The sequence below is a fragment of the Oppia nitens genome, unplaced genomic scaffold (genome assembly GCF_028296485.1).
Source record: "Oppia nitens isolate AA-2021 unplaced genomic scaffold, nextdenovo-longstitch-racon4-pilon3 scaffold19_pilon_pilon_pilon, whole genome shotgun sequence".
NCBI classification, from domain to species: Eukaryota; Metazoa; Arthropoda; class Arachnida; order Sarcoptiformes; family Oppiidae; genus Oppia; species Oppia nitens.
This window is the reverse complement of record NW_026533198.1, coordinates 112501-125620: the sequence shown is the minus strand read 5'-3', so window position 1 is coordinate 125620 and position 13120 is coordinate 112501. Positions and strand designations below refer to the sequence as shown.

General features: G+C 17.3%; 1 protein-coding gene across 1 annotated transcript in view; it reads left to right on the top strand.

The window, feature by feature from the left end:
* The first annotated feature begins 5329 nt into the window (after positions 1-5329).
* The window catches only part of LOC128966001 (serine/threonine-protein kinase 32B-like), a 32299-nt gene continuing 24508 nt past the window's right edge, over positions 5330-13120 (top strand). The window contains exon 1 of the mRNA XM_054312799.1: positions 5330-5437. The gene's annotated coding sequence lies outside the window, so the exon portion shown is untranslated. The remainder of the gene's footprint in view (positions 5438-13120) is intronic.

Genomic DNA, 13120 nt, shown 5'->3' with positions numbered 1-13120 from the left:
CTTATAGTACAGTATATTTTAAATATGGTTTTATTTATTGAAGACATTCAAAAACATGTGTAAATAAACATAAAATTTGTGTTTTATTTTATTTATTTTTGTTTGTATACATTAATTTATATTGTAATTATTTACATAATAAATAAAAAACATATATATATATGTGTATAAAAAATAGAAAATATATTTCAAAATATCTATATCTTTATGAATGTTCATTATATGTAAGCAATTCAATTAAAATAAAGCAAACATTTTTTGTATATATATGTAAACAGTAATTATATTTTTGTAATACATAATAATCTCTTATTGTTATATATACTTTACTGTATTTTTACTTTTTTTATATGTTTAAAAATATTTTATATTAGCTATTCATATGAATACTTATCATCCCATTCAATGGTTAATTGTGTTTAACTGAGCGTTTAATTTAATATTCAACGCAACATAGACATAGATTATATAACTTTAATTCAAGTATAATATACAATATATAATAATAATAATACACAATAATAGCTTAATTTAGCAAAAATAAAATATTCAAAAAAAATTATTTATATAATAAAAACTATGTAATAATCAGATTTTCAGCATTTAATAAGTGATAACAAAAACATTTTGGTAAAGTGTCTTATTTTAATTAAATTAAAAACATTATTTAAATAGAAAAATTTTATTTTACATTTAATTGTAAAGATAAATACATTATATGATAATAATAATAATAACAATTAGGAAAAACATTATTTTCTATATAATTAAACAATATATATATATATATATATATAGTATATTATAGTACAGTATATAGTATTATACTGTTATTTGGCATTAATTGTTAGAAACAACTTATTTCAAACAAACTGTTTAAAAATACAAAAATCTCATGAGTTTTAATAAAACATTTTAGATCTAATTCAGTAAACCTTGACATTAATTTAATTGACAATAATTTTTCTCAAATCAAAAACAGCACTATATTTTGTTAACTACTGACTGTTAAGTTAGTAAATTAAAAATTTAATTTAACAAACAAATAAAATGACAAATAATTATATAATAATATATAGGGGTATATTTGAAAATAAATTTATCCAAAAAATTTGTTTATGTATTATTTTTTTTTATCTAAATCAATTTACCAACTTTTTTTTTAAAAAAAGTTATAATAATAAAATGTTTATTAAACAATAAATAAGTTAATATAAAACCAATTTTATTTTTATAAACATTGAAATATATTATACTTATTTATACTATAATAACATTTGCAATAAAATGTTATGATATATAAAAATAAAAATCTACTAAAATTTATAAATCAATAAATTTCAATTTTCAGTTCAAATTTTAAAATTTTTATTTTTGCAATTTGTCAATGTGCACTTTAACATAATTTGACTTTAGTTTATATATATATATATATATATATATATATTCAAATGTGTATTGTATTTATATATAAAAGTATATATATATATAATATGATACAAAAAATATATATATAAATTAGTAATAAAACTATGACAACGATTTATTATATTATGCTACACATTGTATATTTTATATGTAATAGTAATACTATTATTATTATTATTATGTATTATGTATTATAGTTAACTGTTATTTTATTTGCATAACATTTGTTTGCATAAATTACATAATATAACAGTATAATAAACTTAGCTTAATTAAAATTTGTATATTATCTAAAACAAATATTTGATAGGTTCAAAAAAAATTAATTAAAATTTTTTTATAAATAAATAAAAATAAAAAGTATTATAAGTTTTCGAAGGAGTATTTATTTAGTAATTATGAATCAATAAATATTTAATAAATAAATAAATAATTTTTTTATCGACTTTTATAAATTTGATTTAATTTATCGATTTTATATTAAGTCAATTTTTATAATTTAATAATAGAGTATAAATACATTATACATAATGTATATATATATAGCTATATGTATATATGTATATATATATGTCAATCAATAATATATAGACAAATATATTAAATATACAAAACAATGCAAAATAAAAACATTTAATAAAAAAATTTGAAATTTATGAACACTTTATATTTAATAAATAGCGCATAATATCATATAATCTTATTTTATTAGACTATAAAAATGTTTAATTAAATTAATAAAAGTTTTACTTTTAAAATAAAAGTAAAGTATAATATATTTCTATATTTTAAATAATCATTTAGTAATTTAATTTAATAAAATATAAGACACACATAAAAAAATCAATAAATAAAATATTTAGTTTTAATAGTTATAAAACAATTTTCTAAATTAACATTTAGAAACTATTATATTTATAATTATTATAATTTATTAGTTGAAAAAAAATTAATATATAATGATGACCTTTTCAGATGATTGAAATTATACATTAGTTAAACGTATTTATCACAATATACTGTAATAATATTTATTTTTAGTTTTTTTTATAAAAGCCTAAAGAAATAAAAACAGTTTTATTATTACTATTATTTTATCCAATTTATACCCAGAAATAAGCAACAAAATAGTAAATAATAGATAAAAAAATTATTATTGCTAATGCTATCTCTCTCTCTCTCTCTTCTCTCTCTCTCTCTCTCTCTCTCTCTCTCTTTCTTTCTCAATAATTTTTATTATGTCATATTTGATAAAAAAAATGCTTTTATATATATATAAAACGTGTTAAGTACTTTAAATTTTGAATAAAACTAAGTTTACAAAATAAAATTGCGTATAAAAAAAAGCTTTTATAAATTTATTTATTTATATATGATATATAAGTTATATATATATTATAAAATAAACTTACATAACACTACTGTATATTACTACAACTATTACTACTAATACAAATAATAATAATAATAATAATATACTGTGTCTGTCATTACTACTACTACTACTACTACTACTACTACTACTACTAATAATAATAATAATAATAATACTAAATGTTTAGCCTTTAAATTCTTTGCAAATATCTCTCTCTCTCTCTCTCTCTCTCTCTATATATATATATATATACATATATATATATATATATATATATATATATATATATATATATATACAGTATATAACATATTTATTATTATTATCATAATATCAATTCAAATCACGGATTTATTTTGCTATATTTCAAGTGTTAGCGCTCATTGCGTTCAACATACAACCCATGCGCTTCTCCGTCTATAGAAACTCATGTCTACTACAGCTCTATAATTATATATGTAATGTCATATATTCTCTATATATATATATATTCTATACATATATATACTGTATATTTCCCTTTTTCCTACAGTGGATGTCTGTTTTTGAACAGTTGTTTTTGTGTGTCGATTCTGGTATTCTCAACACAACACACACACACATACATACTGTACATACAGTACAAACACACACTATATTGAAGAGGCGATGTCTCTGTTTAAGTAATAATCATAAAGTAATAGTAATAATAATAATATCATAATAACATCGATAACTGTTTGCCAGTTTTTTTTTTATATAAGTGACCAAACAAACAGATAAATTGTATGTATAAACTCTGTTATTACTAAACAATAGCAGATTTAAGTATAATATTTTAGACATAACTTATTAAAAAAAATTATTTAAATATATAAAAATAAAATAATTTTTTAAACAAAAAGTAAATGTTATGACTATAATAATAATAATATAATTGATATTACAGTATTAAAAGTTTTTAAAAAAAAAGATTGTCGTATAGTTTTGTGACTATTAATTAAATTAATAATAATAATAATAATAATAATAACTTTATTGAATATATTAAATAATTATTTGAGTCAAAAAATGTTTTATTAGCCAAAAAAAATCCTAATAATAATTGCGAAATAAAATTATATATTAGCTATTAAAAAAATTATCAATTATTATTTTTGTTACGTTTGTTTACTTTAAATTGTGTATATTTTTTGAGATAAAAATTGGCAAAAAAAATTGGATTTAAATTTTTATTTTTCGTTTCACTGATTTTTTTCGTTTGTTTTTTTTTGTTCAAATGTTTAAAGGGTTTGTTGTCTCTCATCAATAGTTACCGGCATTTAATAACTATCACTATCATCACCATTATCATCATCAGCACTAGTATTATATGGTATTAGTTATTACAGTATATACCAGTGCTCCACAAATAAGTTATCTCTAGTTTAAGTTTTGTTGTTTTTTGTTCAATAATTTTTTTTAATATTATCTAATTTGTTTTATACGCTATTTCCCAGAATTTTTTTTATGCAATTATTATCTTATTGATCGCATTGACTATTAAATGCTTGAAATAATTTTTTGTTTTTTTTTGGTTCAATATATTTAGTCTATAAGTATATTAACTGTGTTTTTTTGAGTATAAACTATTAATACTTAACGATAGAAAATCACGAAAAATATGTATTCAATGTTTAAAAAAAAAAATATATGTTAATAATAATAACTCAAATTAAACTATTTATTTAGTTAAACGTTGTGAAACCAAAAGTAATATATTTGTTAAAAAAATTAAATATCTTAATACATGTTGTTTTTTGATATTGTGAACTAATCATATCAATAATAATAAGTTGTTTTAAAAAAATTAATATATTATAATAATATAATAAAATAATAGATACCATTAAATTGATTGTAATTTAATTGTGTTTTGTTTTATTTTTCTTCAATATTTCATAAATTAAATGTTTTTTGTTTTAATTTGATAAATTATGAATTATTAATATACTTTATACAGTATATATATATATATAGTATATATAACATTAAAATACATTATAAATATTAATATACAAAAATTATTTTCAATTGTTTCCTACTACTACAGTATAATGGTTTATATAAACATATTAATATTTTATTTATTTGTTATTTTATGTCTCTATTAAATATATGATAAATTTATTAAATATATCTAAACAAAAGAGACGGACAGTTAACCAAATATACAGCATATACTGTATATCAATATATATATAAAACATTATTAATAATATAAAAATAATACAGTTAAAATTTAATATCAATATAATACTCTTATAAAAATACATTATATACCAAATATCCATTATATACAGGTATATTATTAATATAACAAACAAACATTTTAAAAATAAAACTAAAACCTATTTTCCACTACAAATATACTGTGTGTTTGTTGTATAAATTTTTTTTTAATTATTATTTAGTTTGGTTTGTTTGCTTGTATAATATATATATATATATATATATATATATATATATATATATATATATATACTGTACTGTATTATAATGGGAGTCAATAGAAGCAAACTGTCGAGTGTATCATCACAGGGCAGTACCAGTGATGAGGTGACATTTGATGACTTCCAGATATTAAGGGCCATCGGAAAGGGTAGCTTTGGAAAGGTATGTATTTTTTTAAAATAAAATTTTTTATTATTTGCATCATTATAATTCATACTATCATACAGTAGTATTATTATGTATTTATTTGAATTATGTATAGACAGGTTATATTGCTTATACAGTATATGATATATACTATATATAATATATTAATATATATATGTATATATTATATACAGTAACGGTTTATACATTCATATTAAATCAGTTTCAATAATAATATAAAATCAATTCAATTTAATATATTATTAGGTATTATAGATAATAGGATATATATACAAATTATATTGAAATATATATATAATATTAATAGATATAAAGTGTGTATGTGTTTATACTGTATATTTATTTTTAAACTATAATTGATGAACATTTTGCTTAGTTAGCTAATACAAAACTACAGTATTATTATTATAATAATAATAAACAAAATTATTAAATAAACTTTCAAAAACAGATATTATATATATTATAAATATTTTTAAAAAATAGTTAAACTATTTTAGTTTTAGTTATATAAGCAACATTATTTTATAAATATATAAATACAGTATATATATATTTATACTGCAATATTTGCTTATACAGTATTTATACATTATTAATATATATATATATATAACAATATATTTATATATATATTAATATATAAGTTTTATATCAAACTTAATCTTATTATTGTAATTGTCAATTTGTGTAACAAATGGTTTTTATCAAACATAAAATAATATTAAACACAAATAATATTTGATAAAAATCATAAAAAAAACAATTGGTTTTTATATTATTTTTTTATTTTAAAAATATATAATTTTTATTTCCTTAACGTTGATTTTTGATTTAACAAATATATTTGATAAAAAAAATATTGCAATTTTTTTACTGAATATTAGAGTAATATATATATATATATATATATATATAAACTTTATATATTATAATTGCCAATCAAAACATAATAAAATAATATAAAACAAAATTATTATTATTATTATTATTATGAAATAGTAATTACAGATATGTATTTATTAAATTAATTGCAAAAATCATTTTTAAAATAAATCATTTCCTAAAATTATTTGAGTAGTACTTATAAATATATAAAATAGATAATTAAATCTAAAATATTACAAAAATTATGAAATTTTATTTATTTATATTAGATTTAGAAAAATTAAACATTTGAATACAGTATTAAATAAATGCATAAAAATCAGGTACAATATTATGATATATAATGAATAATAGAAAATAAGATTATTATTAATTATGAGTTGTTTTCATGGATTAAATATTAGTATTAAATATATACCAAAAAAACCAATAAAATAAGAAAAATTTAAAACTATATATATATATATATAAACTTTATATATTATAATTGCCAATCAAAACATAATAAAATAATATAAAACAAAATTATTATTATTATTATTATGAAATAGTAATTACAGATATGTATTTATTAAATTAATTGCAAAAATCATTTTTAAAATAAATCATTTCCTAAAATTATTTGAGTAGTACTTATAAATATATAAAATAGATAATTAAATCTAAAATATTACAAAAATTATGAAATTTTATTTATTTATATTAGATTTAGAAAAATTAAACATTTGAATACAGTATTAAATAAATGCATAAAAATCAGGTACAATATTATGATATATAATGAATAATAGAAAATAAGATTATTATTAATTATGAGTTGTTTTCATGGATTAAATATTAGTATTAAATATATACCAAAAAAACCAATAAAATACGAAAAATTTAAAACTATTTATATATATATATATATATATATATATTGTTTTGAATAACAATTTAAAAAAACATAAACAAAATTTTTCCATATTTATTGTTAGAAATATATAAATACAGTATATTTAGTGTAGAGAAAATGTGTAACAAAAAAAAAATCATTTTATTCAACACTAAAGTGTCATAGATTTTCATGTCATAGACAGACACAGACAACACAACAAAAACAATTGAAAATTTCCGGTACATTATCGTAGGAAAAAAAATATATATGTGTTTGAAAATATTGCTTTATATATATATATAATAATAATAATAATAATAATATATTTTTTATATTATTATTATTATCTCGAAAAGCAAATGGAAATTTATACAGAAAAGTCTTTAGAGATTTAAAATAGGAATTCAAATAAAAAAAAAATTATTGGTTATTGAAAATTGTTTACTTAAACTTTATGGTTATGCATTTTACTTTATATTTATATTTATTATATATTATACTATGTATACATTGAATAATATTGTATACTACTATATATATATATATACAGTATTTATTAGATAATATTTATATAATATATTATTATTATTATTATTATTATAATACTTTATTATATACAGTATTATTCAATAACTATAAACATATAATATATATATAAATTACCAATAATTTGTAAGCGAAAAATTATTAACTCATAAAACAACTGTGATATATACAGTATATAACTTATATTTTTGACTTAATATGAAAATTATATTATACTTAACAATTCAAAAAAGTTATTTTTATAAAATTAAATTAATATTCTATATATATATTAAATTATATATATATATATATATATATGATTTATTAAAATTATATCAAAATCATTATATCAAAAAGCATATATATATATTGTGTGTGTATGTATTTTTGACTTTTTAATTAAATTATTATTAAATAAACTATGCAATGATTGATGACACTTATCGTAAAATCATAATTTTTTTTTTAAATTAATGATATAATAGTAACATAAATTATATATATATTATATTAGAATTTTAATTTATTTATAATTTGAAATAGACTAATAGAAATTTTTTTTATAAAATTTATATAAAATAATTTCTTAAATTTCTATCTATTATGTGTTGTCATCGATAATATCATTGATTTCCTTAAAAATCCATTAATTCACATGATTTTGACAATCAATTTATATTAAATGTTTAATCAAATAAAAAAACAACAAAACAAATATTGATTGTTAGTGTAGACTAAAATAAAATATTATTTCAAAACTATGTTATTATTATTACAGGAAAAATAAATTATTTAAAGATTTATTTTATAATTTAAAAAAAATTCTTGTGAAACAACAATTTATTTTTTTAAAATAGAAAATTTTGTTAAAAACTTATTAATTTTACTGAAATTATTATTATTATTATTATTATTATTATTATTATTATTATTACTATATTATATTTTGTAATATCAATATGATTTATTTTTATTTGAAAACATGTTTATAAGTTTATAAATTATAATAACATTTTTTAATAAAAATAAATTTTGTTAATAACATATACTTAGTAAATATAAACATATTATTTGTTATGGCATTTACATAGCATTTCATAATAATAATAATAATAAATAACATAATACACTAATTAATATATTTTTTAATTACTTTCAATTTATTATTAGATTAACCTTTTAATATTAATAATAATAATAATATGAATATATTTTACTGTATTTTATTTTTTTAATAGAAAAAACTAATTATCTTTCCGTTAGAAATAAAATTTATGTAAAGTTAAATTAAACTTAATTTAAAAAAAACAACTTATTTATTATAGTAGTTATATATATATATATATATAATATACTGTATAACCAGCAATAAAATTTTAATGAATTAATTTAAACTAATAAAAAAATTGTTTCAAATAAAAAAAATATATTTTTAGTGAAAAAAAACAATCATATATTATGCAACTACTATTGTGTTGTTAATATTCAAAACAATAGTTTTGATAAATAAATCTTAATTTAAAAAAAATTGTGTGACATTTTTACTATATATATATGTATATACTGTATATATATTGTATATATATTTTCTGACTAAATATAAATACATTTGAAACAATAAAAAAAAATTTATTTGCGATTATTTCGACAATGATTATAGTCATTAATATTTTACGCTAACATACAAAAAAAATCGATGAAAAAAAAGTTTATGATTCCATGTAATTCAAATTCACAGAATTACTCATATTATTTGAAATTTTTTTTTTATTGTAAATCTACAATAATATAAGTATATATATATATAGTATATACAGTTTATTATAGATATATTGTACTAAGTATGCTATATACTACTGTAGTATAATATATATATATATAGATTATAAACTACATTATCGTATATATATATATATAAATTTTTATATATTGACTATCGTTTTTTTTATAAAAAAAAATAAATTCACTATTCCTTGAATTTATATATGAATTTTTGATTCAATATTTCCACTTATTTCTACTATATTTAGTATATATATATATATATATATATATATTTATACTGTATATTGCCGTCAATTTTTTGCAAAAATAAAATATAACATATTTTTCAAGCAATAATCAGACAAATGGCTTTGAAAAATAAGGAAATTTAATCCAATTATTATCATTTTTGAAGATCAATCTATAACTTTCTCTCTCTCTCTCTCTCTCTCTCTCTCTCTATTATATACAGTATATATATATATGTGACCCAGTTTAATTTATTTTATTATACTATACTGTATATGTAATATAATATCACACATTTTTTAAAAATTATATAATTTTTTCTGATATTAAAAAGTTTTGCTTTAATATTATTTTTTAATATTTTGTGAAATATATACTGTAGTAGTAGTAGTAAAAATAATAAAAAATATTGAAAATAAATACTATAAGCGCTTATAAATCATAAGTGAATTTTTTTTTTGATAAAAGTATAGTATAGTTGAAAATATCTTATATATATATATATTGAATATACTGTATATAATATATTATAAAACACATTAGCGAAAATAATAAAAATTTACAAAAATAAAAATTATTGTTATTATATTTATGTAACTTTGGCATAAAATTAATAATAAAAAATTACTTTATATATATATATAAATTTATATCGTGTATAATAATATTATAAATTAGTTAATGCTTTATAATAATAATAATAATAATATAACATTTACAGTAAACTAATTTATATAATATTATAAACTATTTTTTTATATATGATATAACTCCACAAACAGTATATCAATTTATATAATATATATGAGAATATATAAATTATTTTTATTTAAACAACCATATAAAACAACAACAAAACAAAATAATTTTGAATATATATATTATATATCTTATAGTATTAAAACCCCTAAAGAAAATGCAAAAATCTGACGTAAAATGTGAAAATAGAAATATATATATAATATCATTGAATGTATAAATCAAAAGCACTGGTAGTTTAGTAGTACATACCAGTACACACACACACACACACACACACACAGTAGGCATGAAATAATAATTGTGTAGTAATAGTAGTAGTAGTAGTAGTAGTAGTCTTACTGAGTAAATGATACAGTATTTGGCTCCGAGATATATATACTGTATATGCGATTCAAACAAATTTTTTTCTCTCATCTTTTTTTGTTGTGTATATCTTAAGCAAAAAAAAAAGATTTTTTCAAAGTTTTTTGTCTGTTTGTGTGATGTTGTTGTTGTTGTCAACTTCAGTAACTAAACCCATGAATAGGAGGCTTATAACACATTAATGTGTGTATATATATGTGTACTGTATATATATACATTACTGGGGACAGGGATGTGTGTGTGTGTGAATATATGTGTATACAATATATACTAATACTATATATATATAAATTATATTACATTATATGATATGCACTCTTTGCACAAAAAAATAAGTTGATAACACATTTACTAAGTGTCACATTATTATTATTATTATTTTGTGGGACTAATACTATTACTATTATATATATATATTTAATAGTGTAATACTGTATTTTGTATGTGACAGCAATTTTTTGTTGTTTGGTTGGTATCTTTCAATACTCATATACACAACTAAAACTACTGTAATATAACCGACAAACAAAAAAAATAAAAAAGAGAAATTTTTATGACTTAATCTTTTATATATCTTTAACATTGATATTTGGTGTTTGATATATAAATATTTCTCTCTCTCTCTCTCTCTCTCTCTCTCTCTCTCTCTCTCTCTCTCTCTCTCTCTCTCTATCATTGAATGTGATGAGTGACTGGACATTACATTTGTGGTAACAGTTTTTTTTTCTCTCTCTCTCTCGATAGTAGTATTCAATTCTCATTGAATGACTGATTGACTGACTGACTGTCATGAATGGGGGGAAAAAAGTAGCGAAAAAATACAGTTAAATTCAAAGTACATTATATTCAAGTAGTTTGAGTTGAGAAACCTAAAAGTACTTTTAGTTTTTTTTTATTATTGCCGATGAAAAAAATACAACACAAAAAATATATGTAATTTTATATACAATACTTTATATTATTCTTATGTATGTAATATATAAATATAAAATAATACAACAAATGCAAACTTTTGTTTTAACAATTATAATATTAAATAATTACTTAATAGTAGACAACCATTTTAATAGTCAATCAAAATCTAATCAAATATATATATATATATATTATAAGGAAATTTTTAAAAACATTTTCCATTTCATAAAATTTCATAAAATTAAATCAATTATTGTTCAATATATTATATACAGTAATTTGATATATATAAAAAAATTGTGTACTACATGTGTATTTTTTATCAGTAATTTTATAATGTCAAATAAATTTAAACTTTTTTTAACAAAAAATAAACTTATCGTTTATTGTTGTCAACAAATCAGATAAAAAATATAATATATATATATATATAATAAAATACTATGTCTTATATTTGACGTCTTAATATTCAATAAATATTTTGACTACAAATAACTAAACAAAAAATAATAATAATAATATTAAAAGATTTTATCACTATTTATCGATCATACAGACTATATGTAACAATATATATATATATATATATATAGGTTTAGCAACAAAATGATAACTTTATTAACAGATACAATGAGAGAGAAAGAGAGACAAAGAGAGAGAGAGAGAGAGAGAGAGAGAGAGAGAGAGATAGAGATTATAAGCAACTATTTATCATCCAATTCATGATAACTATCTATATTATTGCTATTATTATTATTAACTATACACTCAATTACTGGAGGCCATCAAAAAAGCTGACAATAACAGTGTGCCAAACAATAGCTACAAAAATTAAAAGTAATATACAGTAGTCTACAATATAAATTATAGTTGTTATAAACTATGATAATATTTTTATTTATTTAATTTTTTGTTGTTGTGGATATACAATGACTGTTTAAATTAGTAGTAATTAATTTTTACTAAAAATTTTCAAATAAGGAAATAAATTACAAATAAAATCAAAATTAGAAATTAAACGATACATTAAATATCTGTACATTACTGTAATTATTTGCAGTTAAGTATCTTTTTATTTAATTGACTTTTTTATATATATATATATATATATATAAAATAAAATTAAAGCTCCGGGTGTCGGGTGCTCTCTCAACCACCACTCCTACTACTCATCCTTTTATTATATATATATATTTTTTTATCTCACTATTGTTTTTAGTTTGACTAACTGTTTTTGATGAGGGGGTAATCAGTTTGTAATGAATACCAACAACAAAAAAACTGCTGAATAAAAAATAATTAATTTTCTGATGAAATTACTAACAAAATAC